Here is an 18907-nt window from a genome sequence, read left to right as displayed (position 1 = left end):
TGTTAGGAGCAGTTAGCGATTGGTTTGGGGTCTCAGACCTCCATTCTCACTTCACAAGCTCAGCCTGGGCGTCACGGATGTGATACTTTCCTACATGGGCCTGGCACTGAACCAGCCTCTATTCCAGAAAAGTCCCTTTTCCAGAGATGAAGACTGATGCAGACACAGATGCTGGTGCATTCCATTTCCGTTCCATGATTATTCCATTCTATATTCTGAGTAGAAAATACTCACCTGACTCCTTTCTTCTGCCAGGACAGTGGACTCCGTGTGACAGTCACAATGCCCTCTGCTTGTCTGAGAAGGAAGCAGCCAGACCATGAGATAAGGGATTGTAATTCTGTGACCTCACGCCCCCAACGAAATACAGTTATCACTCTACCGGTACATTCAATGACACTGCACAATTAGGCATTTGAGACTATGTCTTCAAAAGTTCTTCCCCAGTTCTCAATTCCCAGAAATGATTAGATGTTTCTACCTAGCATCTCCAAAAAGACAGGGTAAGTGTTTGGGAGAAGTTTTTCATTTTCAATAACACCTGGAGGCTGGCAGCCTCTCACATGGTGAAAACAGAAAAATTTGAGATTTGACAGAAAGAGATTAGCAATGAAACACACATATTTAACTGGATCTTGTACTTCCCTGAGATGCTCATTCCCAAAATATAACTGCATTTATGCTCAACAAAATAAGGAAGATTATAAGTAGAGGTATGGAAGGATACAAAGGGCTAGAGATGGAATTTGTGAGAAAAGAGGTGTGAAAGGAAGAATATGATGCAATGAACTTAGATAAGAAATCATAGAGAAGATTTGAACAAAGTGAAAATTTATAGGAAAGTCCAGCGGACATGGATATTTTCTAGTAATACATATTTATTTTATCATTTTCAATTTAAAAGAATAAAAAGTCCAAACTGATCCCTGTCCACAAAAAAAGCAATATTTTAAAGCAATGCTCTCATAAAAACAGCACCAGATGATAAAATTTATTAGTATTATTCTACAACTCTTAAGTATGAAATAAGCCCATGCTACTTAGGCCATTCAGAAGTATTAAAGAATGATGCTTGGGAGGTCCCGTCATGGCTCAGTGGTTAACGAATCTGACTAGGAAGGAAGAGGTTGTAGGTTCAATCCCTGGCCTCACTCAGTCGGTTAAGGATCCAGCATTGCTGTGAGCTCTGGTGTAGGTCGCAGACATGGCTCAGATCTGGCATTGTTGTGGCTGTGGCGTAGGCCGGCAGCTGTAGCTCTGATTAGACCCATAGCCTGGAAACCTCCATTTGCTGTGGGTGTGGCCCTAAAAAGACAGAAAAAAAAAAAGAATAATGCTTCCAAAGGCAGGAGGCAGTTCCTGTCACGGCTCAGGGTAATGAACCAACTAGTATCCATGAAGACGTGGGTTCTATCCCTGGCCTCATTCAGTGGGTTAAGGATCCAGTGTTGCTGTGAGCTGTGGTGCAGGTCAGAGACATGGCTCCGATCCCACATTGCTGTGGCTGTGGTGTAAGCTGGCAGCTACACCTCTGATTCAGCCCCTAGCCTGGGAGCTCCCATAAGCCACAGGTGTGGCCCTAAAAAGCTAAAAAATTAAAACAAAGAATAATGCTTCCAAATAAATTCTTAAAAATTTTACAAAGATTGCCATGAATATTTGACAAATATCACATATATCCAGGGATCCAAAATTATTGGATATAATATTTACAAATATTGCTATTCATAAAAGACAATATCATAATCAAATGCAGCTTATACCAGGAATGCTATGGTTTAATTATTAGGAAATGCATTAATACAATTATGCTTCAAATGTTAGAGAAAGACATACAGTTATATTGATAGTGGCCAATAGTTTCTGGCAGAATTCTATAGGTGATAATAACAAAAAAAGCCAATAAAATATTACTTACGATGCTGTTAAATTGATCAGTGTTGCTGAGTTCTACAGCTGATACTCCACCCACAGAGAAATAGTAGATTAATTTCCACTAAAGTCACTGGGAAAGAAAACAAGAAGGTCCACATTGCTTCAAATGTTTACCACTTGATTGGAGGCACTAGTGAAGGCAATTAATCACATAAAGTAAAGGGATAAATTCATATCTGCTTGCAGAATATATGAATATACAAATATTGTAAAACCTATACACATATATAATCCAAAAGTATTAATTTATGTTTTATTTTAAAATAAAAAAATAAAATATTAAAATAAAGTATTAATATACAGTGCACAAGTCTTCACACATACAGAGTCTACTCAGTTAAAAGTTATTATAAGGAGTTCCCTGATGGAGCAGCTGGTTAAAGACCTGGCATTGTCATGCAGCAGCTCAGGCCACTGCTGGGGAGCCAGTTGGATCTCTGGCCAGGGAACTTCCAAATGCCATGGTGTGGCCAAAAAATGTTTTTTAAGTTATTGTGAAAAGGAGCCACAATTAATAAAAGTATAAAATAAGATAAAAAGGAACCTAACAGGAAGTGTGGAAAGCCTATATGTAAAAAATTACCAAGCGTTTCATATGCCACACACACACATATATTTGAAGAAAGTGAAAACTGAAATAATATTGTGAATATTGTGAACAAAGATAAGGTAAACCCAATATACATAATACCAGAACTTTCTTTGGGAGATTTTATTGAACAAGCAAAAAAAAAATGTATTCAGGGAACTCTGGGGGAAAAAATGAGGAAAACCAGTTTCACCAGACATTAAATCATATTACACAGCCTCTGTAGATAAAATAGTGTGTTATCTGCATACATCTCACTGACAGATGATAGGAAAATAAATTTCAGAAGCTAAAGGAGCTCTTCTCCTTTCTTTGGCATAGCCAAAGGAAAAAAAAATTAACCAATGTGACTGGGAACCATGAGGTTTGCGGGTTCGATCCCTGGCCTCGCTCAGTGGGTTAAGGATCCCACGTTGCCGTGAGCTGTGGTGTAGGTCGCAGAAGCAGCTCGGATCCCACGTTGCTGTGGCTCTGATATAGGCTGGCGGCTACAGCTCCGATTCGACCCCTAGCCTGGGAACCTCCATATGCTGCAGGAGCAGCCCAAGAAATGGCAAAAAGACCAAAAAAAAAAAAGGAATGTCCATATGTGTATGACTGTGTCCCTCTGCTGTACAGCAGAAATTGGCACAACATTGTAAGTCAACTATAATTTTTAAAAAAGGGAGAGGGGAGATAGAGCTGAGAGTCCTTGGAGATCTAGGCAGATAGAGTTCAAAGAACAGACTACCAGGCAGGAGAAATCTACATATAGACAGAACCCCAGAAGTCTGCAGAAGGTTCTCTGAAGCCCTTCAGGAAGCGTACTAACTATACAAATGTGAGGAAACTAGCTCAGACTACAGGAAAAAAAAAAAAAAAAAAAAAAACACAACAGGATTAGAGAAAATAGTGCCTGGAGTTCACACAGGGCCAGGAACAGTACCTATTCTAAACAACTAGACTTGAAAAAAATCAAAATGCATGGGGTCTTGAGTAAATTGAGTAAAAAGGCCTCGTCTCTGTACTGAGGAACAATTATTCCTAAATTGAGCTCTCCTTGAGCCCCGACAAATAGATTTTAAATGTAAAATCTACAAGTGTCAAATTGTTTACAAGTAACTTCATTGCATCACAGAACAAATAATTCAAGAATATTTATGGGCATACAAAAACGCAGAGTACAACCAGGTAAAACAATGTACAGCATCCAATCAGAGATTACTAGGCATTTGAAAGACAAGAAAACCTGACACGTTAAGGGTATTTCCTAGGTCAGGAATGACCTACATCTAACAGGTATTAGAATTTGCAGAAGTAGACATTAAAAGTTATTATACTGATATTCTTACATTTTCAAAAGGGCATGTAGAGACATTAACCTATTCTTTAAAAAAACTTTTTTTTTTTTTTTGCCATGTCCATGGCATGTGGAAGTTTCCTGGCCAGGGATCAAACTCACACCATAGCAGCAATCCAAGTCACTGCAGTGACACTATGGGATCCTTAACCTGCTGCCCCACAAAGGAACTCCTCAAATTGAAATTTTAGATATGAAAACCACAACTTTCTGAGATGCAAATTACTCTAGATGAGGTTAATGGGCAATTGGCATTGCAGAAGGAAAAAAAATTAGTAAACTGAAGGCACAGTAGTAAAAACTATGCAAAACAAAATCAAAGAAAAATAATCCAAAAAAATAAAATGAACTGCAGTGAGATATTGGAAAATGAGTATATAGTAATTGCATTCCCTAATGGAGACAGCAGCATCAGGGGATATAAAGAAAAAAAATACCAGTTTTCCTTGCCTATGTAGAAAACAAAAACAAAAACACAGTTCTTCTCTAGCGTGTCTTTCTTTGTCCTATGTGCCTTCTTTACCTAACAGAGAACACCTCTCTTCTGATGGTTCTGGTCACCAAATGTCTCCGTAACAACAAGCGTATCTCCAACACCAACTGGGTGTCCTAAGTTTAACTCAATTTTGACACTATCTACTTGCAGAGAGTGTCAGAAACCATAGGATAAGGGCTGAGTCCCAGAAGACTACTCTCCACATTTCAGATGCCAGTCAAAAGTAATTGGTCTGATTTGGCTACAAAATTTCCCATGATGCCCTTCTTAGGTTCAACTAATTTGCTACAGTGGCTCACAGAACTCAGGGAAACACTTTTGCCAGTTTACTAGAGGACATGATAAAGGATACAGATGAACAGCCTGATAAAGAATATGTAGGCTGAGGTTGGGAGACTCCCGAGTGCAGGAGCTTCTATTCTCATTGAGCTGGGGTATATTACCCTCCCAGGGTGGGTGTGTCTGCCAACCTGGAAGCTCCCTAAACCTCTACTATTAGGATTTTAGGGAGGCTTCCTCATGTGAGCGTGATCAGTTATTAATTCCATCTTTAGCTCCTTGTCTTTTCTAGTGGATGGATGGTAAAGCAGAAAAGTCCAAGCTTCTCATTATGGCTTGGTCTTTCTAGTAACCAGACTGCAGCCTGGAGCCACCCAGGAGCCCACCTGCAATCTCCTCAAGAGAGCAAATGATGGTTCTTAGTGCTCTTATCACTGAGGTATTCATAAGGACCCCAATGTCAGGGATGAACTCAAAGACAAATATTTATGCTTTTATCACTCAGAGATTTACAAGCGTTTTATACACTCTGTGCCAGGAACGCTGGGCAATGTATTTTCTATTATTTCACAGAGGAACTCTTAAAAAATCTTTGAATAAATTCAGGTTGAAAACATTCCAAATCTAATATAAACTATAAGCTCAGATTCAAGGAGTTCAATAAGTATAAGGAAAAAAAATCCAAACTGATCCCAACTTATAAGAAAATATATTTTTTGAAAAAAATCTAAAAATGAGCCAACGAAAATACTTGTAACATACAGAAGTGCAGGGACGAAGATGGAGTGCTCAAATTCATACTGGAAATAACGCAAGTGAGAAATGGTAATAGCATTCAAGAATTGAAAGAGCATAACTATGCAAATAGAATTCTATACCCCCCAAATTTTTGCAAAAATGAAGGTGGAAACTTTCAATTTCCATTTTGCACATAACTTCCAGTTTCTTTTTTTGCATGTGTAGCTTTGAGGCATTTTATTATAAAAAGCCAGTTCTCACATACATAAATGAATAAGAACTTAAAATTCCTCATACATTTACTTCTTTTTTTTTTTTTTTGTCATTTTGCCTTTTCTAGGGCCGCTTCACAGGCATATGGAGGTTCCCAGGCTAGGGGTCTAAACCAAGCTGTAGCCACTGGCCTATGCTAGAGCCACTGCAACGCGGGATCCCAGCCATGCCTGCGACCTACACCACAGCTCACGACAACGCCGGATCCCCAACCCACTGAGCAAGGCCAGGATTCAAACCCGCAACCTCATGGTTCCTAGTCAGATTCGTTAACCACCGAGCCATGACAGGAACTCCCAGGATTTCCTTCTTTTTAAAGGCGGAATAATATTCCCATTTCCTATATCCATTCACCCTTCCATGAATGTTTGTCTGCATATCTTGGCTATTGTGAATACTGCTGCAGAACATGGTAGTGCAGATATCTTTTTGAGCTCCTGATTTTTATTTTGTTGTTGGTTTTTTTTTGGTTTGTTTTTTTGTTTGTTTGTTTGTTTGTTTTGGCTATGCCTATGTCATGCAGAGGTTTCTGGGCCAGGGATCGAACCTCACCGCAGCAGTGACCTGAGCCACTTCAGTAACAATGCTGGGTTCTTAACTGTTAGGTCACCAGGGAAATCCCTGAGTTCCTGTTTCAATTTCTTTTGAATATTATATGATAGTTCTGTTTGTAATTTTTGAAGATCAACCTCCCTATGCTGTTTCACAAATGGGCTGTACCAATTTGCATGCCGATCAGCTGTGTACAAAGGTTGTCTTTTCCTTACAATCTCATCTACATTTATCTTTTTTCTTTTCCTTTTTTTTTTTTTTTTTTGGCTGCACTCATAGCATGTGGAAGTTCCCAGGCCAGGGACTGAACCTGTGCTGTAGTTGCAACCTGCACCACACCTGCAACTCTGGATCACCCACTGCATGGGGGCCAGGGGTCAACCCTCACCTCTCAGTGATCCAAGTCTCAGTAGTCAGATTCTTAACCAACCGCACCATAGCAGGAACTCCCTATACATTCTAATTTTTGTTTTCCGTCATGGTCTATCCCAGAAGATTAGATATAGTTCCCTGTGCTGTAGAGTAGGACCTCATTGCTTAACCATTCTAAATGTAATAGTTTGCATCCACAAACCCCAGACTCCCAGTCCATCCCACTCCCTCCCCTCCTCCTTGGCAACCACAGTACTGTTCTCTACGTCTGTGAGTCTGTTTCTGTTCTGTAGAGAGGTTCATTTGTGCCATATTTTAGATTCCACACACAAGTGATAGCATATGCTATTTGTCTTTCTCTTTCTGACTTACTTAGTATGACAATATCTAATTTCATCCATGTTGCTGCAAATGGCATTCTTTCTTTTTTATGGCTGAGTGCTATTCCATTGTATATATGCACCACATCTTCTTAATCCATTCATCTCTCGGTGGACATTGAGGTTGTTTCCATGTTTTTGCTGTTGTGAATAGTGCTTCAATGAACATAGGGGTGCATGTATCTTTTTGAATTATAGCTTTGTCTGGATACATACCCAGGAGTGGGATTTCAGGATCATATGGTAGTTCTATTTTTAGTTTTCTGAGGAATCTCCATACTATTTTCCGTAGTGGTTGTACCCATTTACATTCCCTGAGATAAACTACTACAAGTGTTTTATTAGGTCAGTTTCCCATGACAATAGAAATAAAAACAAAAATAAACAAATGGGACCTAATCAAACTTACGAGCTTTTACAGAGCAAAAGAAACCACTGGGGGGAAAAAAAAAGACAGCTTACAGAATGGGAGAAAATAGTTGCAAATGATGCAACCAACAAGGGCTTAATCTCCAAAATAGACAAACTACTCATACAACTGAACAACAACAAAAACCAAACAACCCAACTGAAAAATGGGCAGGAAATCTAAATAGACATTTCTCTGAAGAAGACATATGGATGGCCAGTAGGCAAATGAAAGATGCCCAACATTTCTAATTATTAGAGAAATGCAATCAAAACTACAATGAGGTACCACCTGACACTGGTCAGAATGGCCATCATTAGTAAGTCTACAAATAACAAATGCTGGAGAAGGTGTGGAGAAAAGGGAACCCTTCTATACAGTTGGGAATGTAATTTGGTACAAGCATTATTCTGTTCTCAGTATCTATGTACTTATCTGTGTTGCTTTGTTTTTTTGTTTGTTTGGTTTTTTTTTGTTTTTTGTTTTTTTGCCACTTTGTGCAAAAACTTTATGTTGGATCTCAATTTCCAGACCGAGAATTGAACCCAGGCCCCAGCAGTGAATGCACAGAGTCCTAAACACTAAACCATCAGTGAACTCCCTCTTTGCCCATATGTTAATCATGTTTTTTTTCTCCTATTGAGTTGGGTGAGTTTCTTATACATTTTGTATTAGAACTGCTTATCAGACATATTTTGCAAATATTTTCTGCCATTCAGCAGGTTGCCTTTTTATTTTCTTGGTTCCTTCACTGTGAAGACACTTTTTATTTTGATATAGTCCCACTTGTTATTTCCACTTTTGTTGCCTTTGCTCTTACTGTCACATGCGGCTAGTTCCTGCAGTTTCTCCTCAGGAGTTTCTGCTCTGGCAAGCTGGGATTTTCTTCTTTGTCCACCTGCCTCTGTTCTGGGGAAACAGTTTGGCCTGTTACATTAGTTCTCCAATGAAATTAAGAAAATAGGCTGATTTTAATTTTTTCAGCTTTTTTTTTCTTGATTTGTGGATGGTCATGATGACTTCCAAAATGAAAAAATGGAAAATGAGGAACTTCCAGTTCCCATTTCGCAATAGCCTTCAGTGGGTGGCTGTTACAGAGATGGAGTTGAATCCGGAGTGACAAAATGAAAAGCAGCATTAATGCTAGGTGTAAGCTTTACTGCCAATAAAAGAAAAATAAGAGGTGCACATTGTTGAATTGTTTTTAAGTCATCCAGACAAGGGAGGATATCCTTATACAGCAGCCAAAATCAAGGAAGCTAAAGATTTACTAGGTCAAGCTAAAAAATGAAGTAAACGTGGAGTTCTGTTGTGGCACAGTGGTTAACGAATCCAACTAGGAACCATGAAGTTGCGGGTTCGGTCCCTGCCCTTGCTCAGTGGGTTAAGGATCTGGCGTTGCCGTGAGCTGTGGTGTAGGTCGCAGACGCGGCTCGGACCCCGCATTGCTGTGGCTGTGGTGAAGGCCGGCGGCTACAGCTCTGATTCGACACCTAGCCTGGGAACCTCCATATGCTGCAGGAGTGGCCCAAGAAATGGCAAAAAGACAAATAAAAATAAAAATAAAAAGAAGGAAATCCTGCCACATGCAACAAAATAGATAAATCTGAATGACATTATGCTAAATGAAATAAGCCAGAGAAAGACAAGCACAGTATGGTATCATTTATATGTGGAATCGAATTTTTTTCTAAGTTTTTCTTTTAGAAACAGAGAGCAAAATGATGTTTGCCAAAGGATAGAGGGTGGGGTAATGGGGAGAGGCTGGTCAAAGCGTACCAACATTTGGTGGCAGAATGAGAAATTTCTGAGGCTCTCAGTAATGTATATCTCGTTGTATGCAATATCTCGTTAACAATATCTCGTTGTATATTTAAATTGCTAAGAGCATAAATTTTAAGCATTCTGACGGGAAACAAAGAACAAAGTAACTCAGTGAAGTAATGGATGTGTTAATTAACTTTATTGTGGATATCCTTTCACTGTTTTATATATATATATATATATATATATATATATAATCACCAAGTTGTACACTTTTCATACATATTATGATTTTTGTTTTCAATATTACCTCAATATAACTGGGGGAAAAAAACAAAATTATAGTCTTGGTGGACCTGATAGGGCTTTAAATAAAAGGAGAGTGATGTATGTCCATATTGGAAAAATCCTAAACATTCAATTCTCCCAAAATTAAAATGGAATTCATTTAATTTCTATCAAAATCTCAAAAAAGTTTCTCTTGGAGCATTAGAACATCTTAACGATGTTCTCTTAGCACACTAAAAGGTGGTTAAAAACTTAACAAACAAGTGCACGGGGACAAAAACATGGAAGAGAAATAAGTCTGAAGAGCTACCACACTGTGAGGCACTCACCCCACCACATACCAGCAAATGCTTTCATAAACAATAATAAAGAGAAGGCAGTCATGGGGTAAGAATAAACACAGAACTCAATAAGGTGGAATATGTAGCCCCTAAATATTTACGTATAACAAATGTTGAAATGTGAGAGGAGGCTAAACAGTAAGTTAATCAATGTATCATAGATGGAAACATATTTAAGGAAATTTCCACTTATTCATTTACCTATTACTGTCTCTGATGTACATGAGTAAATACCTGATCCTCTAATTTAAATTTTCAATTCTGCCTTGCCGTATTTTATTTTCTTGGAAAATATTACCATATTTTGGTACTAGCACTGTAAATAAGGTGACTTTCATCACATCAAGACACAGGCAGAGCCTGGACAGGGATGCCCTGTCAGCTCTTGTCATCACTGGGTGCCAGGTACCAGGAAACAGCCTCACCTGCCAGACCCACCATGGTCACAACCTACACCTGGTATTCCAAAAAAGGAAAGAAGAGTTGTGGCATTCTTCCTGTGGTGATTTACTTGTAGGTTCAATTTCAAAGTTTTCAGGGTTATTTGATATAAACCAGGTTTTGCCTCATGATCTCGAATTAGAATCAATGACTAAGTTGTGATGTAACTGTAAATGAGGGAAATGAAGAATGAGGGAATTAATCAGGATCATATAAATGGGTCAAAGATAGCCCCTCTGGCTCCCTTGTTCCTTACTTTCCCCAAGTAGGTTTGGAATATTAGCCCAAAGCCCAATGACACCAAGCTCAAATTCTTGCACATTCAACTTCTTTAAGTTGAACGTATATTTAGCCCAAATATACGTTTTTTAATTAAGAATTTTTATTCATTAAAAGACATCATTACGGGAGTAAAACTGCAAGTCACAAGCTAGGAGAAAATATTCATAACATCTAAGTCCAAAGGACTCATATCCAGAATCATCATAGAAATCCCTAAGAAAAAGACGACTGGAATAGTTTAAACTTTAAAAATAGTAATGGGCAACAGACTGGGAACGGGCACTTCATTTAAAAAAAAAATGATATCCAAATAGTCAATAATCACATGAAAAAGTGCTTCCATACCATCGTTACAAAGAAATGCAAATTAAAACCATAGTGAGATACCACTGCCTGCCCATCAGAATGGCTAAAAAAAATTTTTTTCTTTTTAGGGTCGCACCAGCAGCATCTGGAGGTTCCCCAGCTAGGGGTTGAATCAGAGCTACAGCTGCTGGCTTGCACCACAGCTACAGCGGTATCTGCAACCTACACCACAGCTCACGGCACCCACCAGATCCTTAAGCCACGGAGGGAGGCCAGGGATCGAACCTCATGGTTCCTAGTCGGATTCGTTTCTGCTGCACCACAGTGGGAACTCCAGAATGGCTAAAATTTAAAAGACTGACAAGAACAACTGTGGGAGAAAATGTGGAACAAGTGTAATTCCCATACATTCTGATGGGAATAGCACCACTCCAAGAAACTGTTAGGCAGTACCTACCAAGACCATGCTTAACTGTGATCCAGCAATTCCACCCCTAGGTACATTCCTAAGAGAAATAAATGTGCATGTCCACCAAACAACATTTATGCAAGAATGTTCACATCAGCTTTATTCAAAACACTCCAAATCTGAAATAACCCAAACGTCCACCAACAGTAGAAAGGGTGTCGGCGACTGCTAAGCCTTTTATATGCATCATTTTACTTATTATTTAATCCTGAGAACACTTCAAGGTCAATACTACTGTTCCATTTTGAAAATAAAGAAACTAAGGCTCCGAGTTCCTGGCATGGCTCAGCGGCAGTGAATCCAGCCAGCATCCATGAGGACACAGGCTTGATCCCCGGCCCTGCCCAGTGCACCAAGGACCAAATATACCTTTTTCAGCCATTTAAAGCTGGCTATTTTGGCACAGAGAACACTACCCAATTTCTATGATACTCTATATGGGAAAAGACTCTGAAAAAGAAATGATGAGTGAATATGTCTAAGTGAATCACTTTAGGGTAAGGCAAAAATTATCACAACATTGTACATCAAATATATGTCAAGAAAACTTTAAAAAATGAAAAAAAATAAAGCTGGCTATGTTAGGTACACTGAAAACCACTCCCAACATCTGCTCAGCATACATCAGACAAATCCCGTACCTACAGTAGAACTCAAAACTGCAGCTACAATACACAGCCATCTAATCCAGAGGTTCCCTATCTTGCTTCTGATCAGCACGGTCTAACCACAAAAGACTCCTCCCTAATTTCTGTTCTCCCGTAGGAGGTCCCTTATCCTAGATTCCTTGTGGGAGTCAACCACTTGCCACCATCTCTGGAAGGTTTCTTGCTGGGAGGGACTCATGCAACCCTGTCCAAGTACCACCCAGGACACACCCAGCCGGGTGTGTGTTCCTGCCTCTTTTGTGATCAACCTCAAACCCTCGGATTTACAACCCATGCCCTCCAATCCGCCGAAAGGACTCCAACCATTCCATCCTCCACTCCACCCCTCCCTCCTCCTTTATCTCCTTTAGTGACTCCCATCTTCCTCTTGTGGGAGTTCAAACCATACCTAAGACCTTCGCATGTCACCCCACATTCACCAGACATTTCTAGACTTCTGTGTTGGACTTCAGTTCCATCTCACACCCCCTTTGACCTTTATTCCGCCATGGAACCTGTACCCCTGAGAAGTGCAGAACTTTCTGCATGTAATGACTCTGTCCAAAATTCCTGCCTGAGACATGAATAAACTCTAGAATAGCACCCATCTGCATAATGCCATGTCCCTAGGATGACCCTACATTTACCCCTCCCTACCCTCCTGAAAAGTCTCAAAGCTGCTAAGAATTTCACATATATTCTAGCCAGCCCCTAATGACTGGAGACCCCCTTCTAAGTGCACTTACCTACAGGGATTATGGCTGTGAAGATGTATCTTGTCTTCCTCAAGCACGGGAGAGGGATTCCTTCAATATGTAATCATTGCGAAGGATAGTGCCTCTGTCTCTCAGTGTCTTTGGGAGGGTGAGATGCTAATTCCAGTAACTGCCGGCTTGTGAACACTACTGGCCTAATGGCATTGACAATGACCCACCCTTGGTGATGTTTCCCTTCTCTGACTCTACCAAGACTTCACTCACCCTCTTCCCTCATTCTCCCTTTAAAACACCCTCTGCATTTTACACATATTGGAAGGGAGCTCAGCTCTTTTGTTAATGAATAAAATCGGTTTTCACCACTTTAAGGTCTGGCTGACATTCGTCTGATGTCCCCATTCCAGGGATACCAGTCAAAGCTTTCTGTCTTCCAGCATCCTTCACCCTCTGGGCCCTCCTGAAACAGAGCGGGACCATAGGGTTCTCCCCACACTATGTCCTCCACCTGCCTTTTCTCTATAGAAAAACTTTCGCCAAAGGTTAGAGAAGTGGGAAAATTACGGAAGCAAAGGAAAATAGTCAAACAAGGCCAAATAATCATAGCTTAGTCATTTAGCGAAGTCAAGGGCCTTTAGTTCCTCCTCAAGGGCTATAGATAATATTCGGAGTCATACCCTGTGAGCTGTCTTGCAGATACTGCAGCCCGCTGCCCGGTGGAAGAAGTTAACTATGTAACGATCACAGTGTAGCCCTGACATCAGCTGCCACGATTGCAAGGACTCGCCTCAAGGAAATGGGAGCAAACCCACTCTGGAACTGAAGCTTAACTGTAGGTAAAACAATCAAGGACTTAGAGAACAGACTTGTGGTTGCCAAGGGGAGGGGGAGGGAGCGGGATGGACTGGGAATCTGGGGTTAATAGGTGCAAACTGTCGCCTTTGGAATGATGAACAATAAGATTCTGCTGTACAGCACTGGGAACTATGTCTAGACATGATGGAGCATGAGGGAGGAGAAGGTGAGAAAAAAAATGTATATATGTGTGTGTGACGGGGTCCCTTTGCTGTACAGTAGAAAAATGGAAAGAACATTGTAAACCATCGATAATGGAAAAAATAAAAATCATTTAAAAAATACATACATAAAAATTTTAAAAGAATAAGAGAAAAATCATTGAATGGGTATTTCTGATCATACTTTAGATTGTAAAATGACTTAAAAGTACTCTTTTATTGTTGATTTTTAAAGAAAATTATCATATCTGGACTAAAAGCAGAAAAAAAAGCAGAAGTTGTAGGTCACATAGAAAAATAAGTGCTGGAGTTCCCGTCGTGGCGCAGTGGTTAACGAATGCGACTGGGAATCATGAGGTTTGCAGGTTCGATACCTGGCCTTGCTCAGTGGGCTAAGGATCCGGCGTTGCCATGAGCTGTGGTGTAGGTTGCAGACACGGCTCGGACCCCGAGTTGCTGTGGTTCTGGTGCAGGCCGGCGGCTACAGCTCTGATTCGATCCCTAGCCTGGGAACCTCCATATGCTGCGGGAGCGGCCCTAGAAAAGGCAAAAAGACAAAAAAAAAAAAAGAAGAAAGAAAAGAAAAAGAAGTGCTACTGGAGTTCCCCTCGTGGCTCAGTGGTTAACGAATCCGACTAGGAACTATGAGGTTTCGGGTCTGATCCCTGGCCTTGCTCAGTGGGTTAAGGATCCGGCATTGCCTTGAGCTGTGGTGTAGGTTGCAGATGTGGTTCAGATCCCACAGTGGTGTGGCTCTGGGTCTGGCCAGCAGCTACAGCTCCGATTAGACCCCTAGCCTGGGAATCTCCATGTGCCGCAGGTGCAACCCTAAAAAGACAAAAAAAGAAAAAAGAAAAAGAAGTGCTATTATAAAAATAAAAAGCTGTTTCACATTTTAAAAAACAATCAAGGAGTTCCCACTGTGGCTCAGTGGTTAACGAATCTGACCAGGAACCATGAGGTTACGGGTCTGATCCCTGGCCTTGCTCAGTGGGTTAAGGATCTGGCATTGCCGTGAGCTGTGGTGTAGGTCGCAGATGCGGCTCAGATCCCACATTGGTGTGGCTCTGGCTCTGGCCAGCAGCTACAGCTCTGATTAGACCCCTGGCCTGGGAATCTCCATGTGCCAGAGAAATGTGCGGCCCTAGAAAATGCAAAAAGAAAAAAAACATTGAGATGATGCTCAGATCATTGAATGACCAACTTCGAGATAACTGTCGGAGCTGACTGTGCTGTTTCTGCAAGTAGCCCCCTCCTCCTGCATATGAAAGCTCTTGGCCACTGAGTGTCAGTGGGTAAAGTTGGCCTTTAGATAGGAGTCCCCCCACCCCCCACCACTCCCTAACTGCCGGCATCCAAAGTGAAACAAACTTTCCTTTCCACCAAACTTGCCCCTTTATTGGCTTTAGAGCAGCAAGCAGCCAGACCCCACTTCAGTAATACTCTCACTTTCACGTATGTTCCTAAATCATCAGGCATCTTCAGCATCCCCATGACATAGGCTGGCTGTATGGGTTTGATTTTTTGAATAAAAAGGAGATGAGGTGTTTGCATGAGGATGCATCATACTAAGTGCGGAGCAATGCAAGTCTGGGGATGAGTGTGGTTTGTGGCAGGTGTTTGAGGATGTATGTGACTAAGCATGTGAGTGGGCGTGACTGTAATTTTGATTGAGTGTGAATGCGTGAGTGGCTTTGCAACTGTGGGTGTATCAGTGTGCGGTGTTGGGTGGCTGGTTGTGTATAATAGGGAAAATCCACCATTATGGATCTAGTACCGTCCGTACTTACTGAGAGACATTAGATAATGGACCTGGATCAAATGTAATTTGTGTGTAGAAAAACCAAAGATTGGATTTGAAGTCACGTGTTATATTTCTTGAATAATTACAAGAGTAATCAGGGTTCATTACAGAAAATCCGGCAAAAAACAGGGAGAGAGGTCAATGACAACCGCTCAATGCTTTTATTTGTACGGGGCTCATAAGCTTCTCCCTTTTTATTGTCATTATTCTATCTAGATCTCCTATCACCACTGAGTATTCAACATCAGTAAAGTGTATTTTCCTACAGAATTTCCATACCATCTAGAGTTCCAAATTAACTGTCAACAAGTGCTTGACTTCATGGACTTCCTTCTACTGTATCTCTTCAAAAATTTTTCCTGGGTATTTTGCTTGTTTCCATTTCTTAGCTCATTAAATTATGATGGGGCTCGCTGGTGTGAAAATTAGGAAAAAATTCACTTTTATGTTGAAAAAATCTCTTGGGAAACAGGATCCATGAGACACATGTGCTGCACGGTCCCTCCCTCACATGTCACACCTCAGCACCCTGTCTGCTCCCCAAATCATCAAAAAGTCAGAGCTGTGGAGCTCCCTTGTGGCACAGCAGGTTAAGGGTCGGGCATTGTCACTGACCAGAAACCTCCACAGGCTGTGGGCAGGGCTGAAAAAAGGGGGAAGGGTATGTAAGAAGTGTTCTCAAACACTGCAGTGGTCTCTTTGGAGATGCTAATTAGAAACTTACCATTGATTTTAGTAATTAGCAACTGGGCAAAAGCTGTTCAGAAATGCTCTCAGCACTATCAATGCCAGTAGAGATGAAATAGTTGAACTTCTATGGGAAGGTGAGCTCACAGAATCACTAACCCATATATCAGGGTCTGGCTCCCTCCCTCCCACAAACATGCTGGATTCGTGACATGCACGCTGAGCTCACTGTCCAGAGAGAGAGACAGAATCCGGTGAGTGTTTTCTATTTTAGCCTGGCAGGCAGAGTCTGCCAGGGAAATAGGCATATTGGAAGTCAGTTAGTGATCATATTGGAAACAGAGATTCTTTGGGGGTCTGAGAAACCCCACAGGAAGGAGAAATCGTTCCTGAGGCATCGACTGAAGTGTTAAAGAGAAATGGGAGTTCTAGATGTCCCAAATCACTCAAGGTCTCCAGATGGGACTGCGAGTAATCTTTACCGCCAGGGGTTGTTGAAGTTTAATACAAACGATAATAAAACCTGATTTTTCAGGTGCTTAAGGACTGGGGTTCTGAACTTGATCCCTTTCAGCCTACTTTACCAGGATCACAGACACTATCTGCTCTATCTCACAGTTTAGAGCAGGACATGAGATTGTTCATTATTCCTGTGATAGGTGCTATTATAATTTACTTCCTGGCTGGCATGAAGGCAAACACATTTTCTCTTATCATCCTAATATAGAGCAATTCTTGAATTCATTCAGCCCATCTTCGTCACAGGGCAGGACTCTGCAGTATTATCTTGCAATCAGTGCATCTACATTTTCTTAAGGTCTCTAAATTCTCAATTTTTTCCTTTGTTTGTTTTTTATGGCCACACCCGCAGCATATGGAAGTTCCCAGGCCAGGGATCAAATCCAAGCCACAGCTGCAACCTATGCCACAGCTGCAGAGACAACACCGAATCCTTAACCCACTGCGCCAAGCCAGGAATCAAACACTCGCTTCCTCAGCAACTGGAACTGCTGCAGTCAGGTTCTTAACCCACTGTGCCACAGAGGGAACTCCTCTAAGTCCTTGTTTGTAATTGATACTGTCTTAGAGAATAAATTTTTACAATTAAATTGAAGCTTGTAAGCAAGTTTTAAAATAACACATCAGCAATATAAAATAAAATATAAAATAAAATCACAAGGTATCAAAACAAAACGTACACCTGAATTATTCAAAGAATTCAATTAACTTAACAAGCTTTTTAGTATAGCATGGCAATCCCCCATCTTAAAATTAGGCACAGCCAAAAGGACCTGCTATATAGCACAGGGAAATCTACTCAGTATTCTGTAATATCCGATATGGGAACATTATATTTAACTGATTCACTTTGCTGTACACACGAAACTAATACACGTGTCAACTACATTCCAATAAAAATTTTAAAAAAAAGAACCAAACCTAATGAAACGTTGATTTCAGACATCTGGCCTCTAGAACTGTGAGGCAATAGACTTCAGTTGTTCAAGCCCCTTGCCAAAAAAAAAAAAAAAGGCACAGCCAAATTAAAATCTCCATTTTGCCCCTAAGCAAGGTCTATTTTCAATACCCATCCTCTCTGTGTCTTTATTTTCCTCATCTTTACAAGGAAAGTAGTACTAGTGTCTGCCTCATGGGTTTGTGAGGAAAAGAAAAATTGTCCCAAATACTTTCATAACAGTTGTTCAAACATGGACAGCATTTTGTTGTTGTGGTTGTTGCTTTCTTTTTAGGGCCACATCTATGGCATACTGGAAGTTCCCAAGCTAGGGGTCAAATCAGAGCTGCAGCTGTCAGCCTACACCACAGCCACAGCAACATGGGGTCTGAGCCAAGTCTGCGACCTACACCACAGCTCACGGCACCACCAGATCCTTAATCCACTGATCGGGGCCAGGGATGGAACCCCAATCCTCATGGATACTAGTTGGGTTCATTACCACTGAGCCACAAGGGGAATGCCAATGGACAGGGTTCCTAAAGGTTGTATGTTCAAATCCTGAAAGCAGATTAATAAAACTATCACTACATCTACAGGGAACGCATGGTAAGTGGAGAGGATGTTATCTTTCAGGTGCCACGGTAAATGCAGCACAGGCATCTCATTCCCACGCAGGAGCCTCTGGCTTTGAGGACAAGTATCAGTCACAGAAAACTAGCCAAGTGGCCTCCAGGGACGTGGCACCAGGGGTGACCGTCTTCCCCCAGATGGTATTCGGAGTCCTCAGAAACGTCTCTCTTCTCTACCATTACCTCTTCCTTGACTGCGCTGAGTGCAGGTTAAGGTCTACACACCTGATTCTCAAGCACGCGACTGTGGCCAACGCCTTAGTCATCTTCTCCAAAGGCGACCCCCCAACAATGGCAGCTTTGGGTTGGCAAGATTTCCTCAATGACATCTGATGCAAACTTGTTTTCTACAGTCACAGAGTGGGCAGGGGTGTGTCCACTGGCAGTACTTTTGCCTGCTGAGTGTCTTCCAGGCCCTTCACCAGCAGCCTCGAGAACTCCAGGGAGGCACAACTGAAAGTGAAAGCCCCCAAGCACACTGGTTCCTTTATTTGCTCGTGCTGGATCCTGCAAATGCTAGTAAACATCTTTTTTTTTTTTTTTTGTCACTTTGCCTTTTCTAGGGCCACTCCTGCGGCATATGGAGGTTCCCAGGCTAGGGGTTGAATCGAAGCTGTTGCCACTGGCCTACACAGTCACAGCAACATGGGATCCGAGCCATGTCTGCAACCTACACCACAGCTCACGGCAACGCCGGAT

General features: G+C 41.3%; 1 pseudogene; it reads left to right on the top strand.

The window, feature by feature from the left end:
* The window catches only part of LOC125133261 (vomeronasal type-1 receptor 4-like), a 34249-nt pseudogene that overhangs the window by 14880 nt on the left and 462 nt on the right, over nt 1-18907 (top strand).

This window comes from Phacochoerus africanus, chromosome 8 (assembly GCF_016906955.1).
Source record: "Phacochoerus africanus isolate WHEZ1 chromosome 8, ROS_Pafr_v1, whole genome shotgun sequence".
Lineage (NCBI taxonomy): Eukaryota > Metazoa > Chordata > Mammalia > Artiodactyla > Suidae > Phacochoerus > Phacochoerus africanus.
This window is presented reverse-complemented; position numbering and strand designations above follow the sequence as displayed.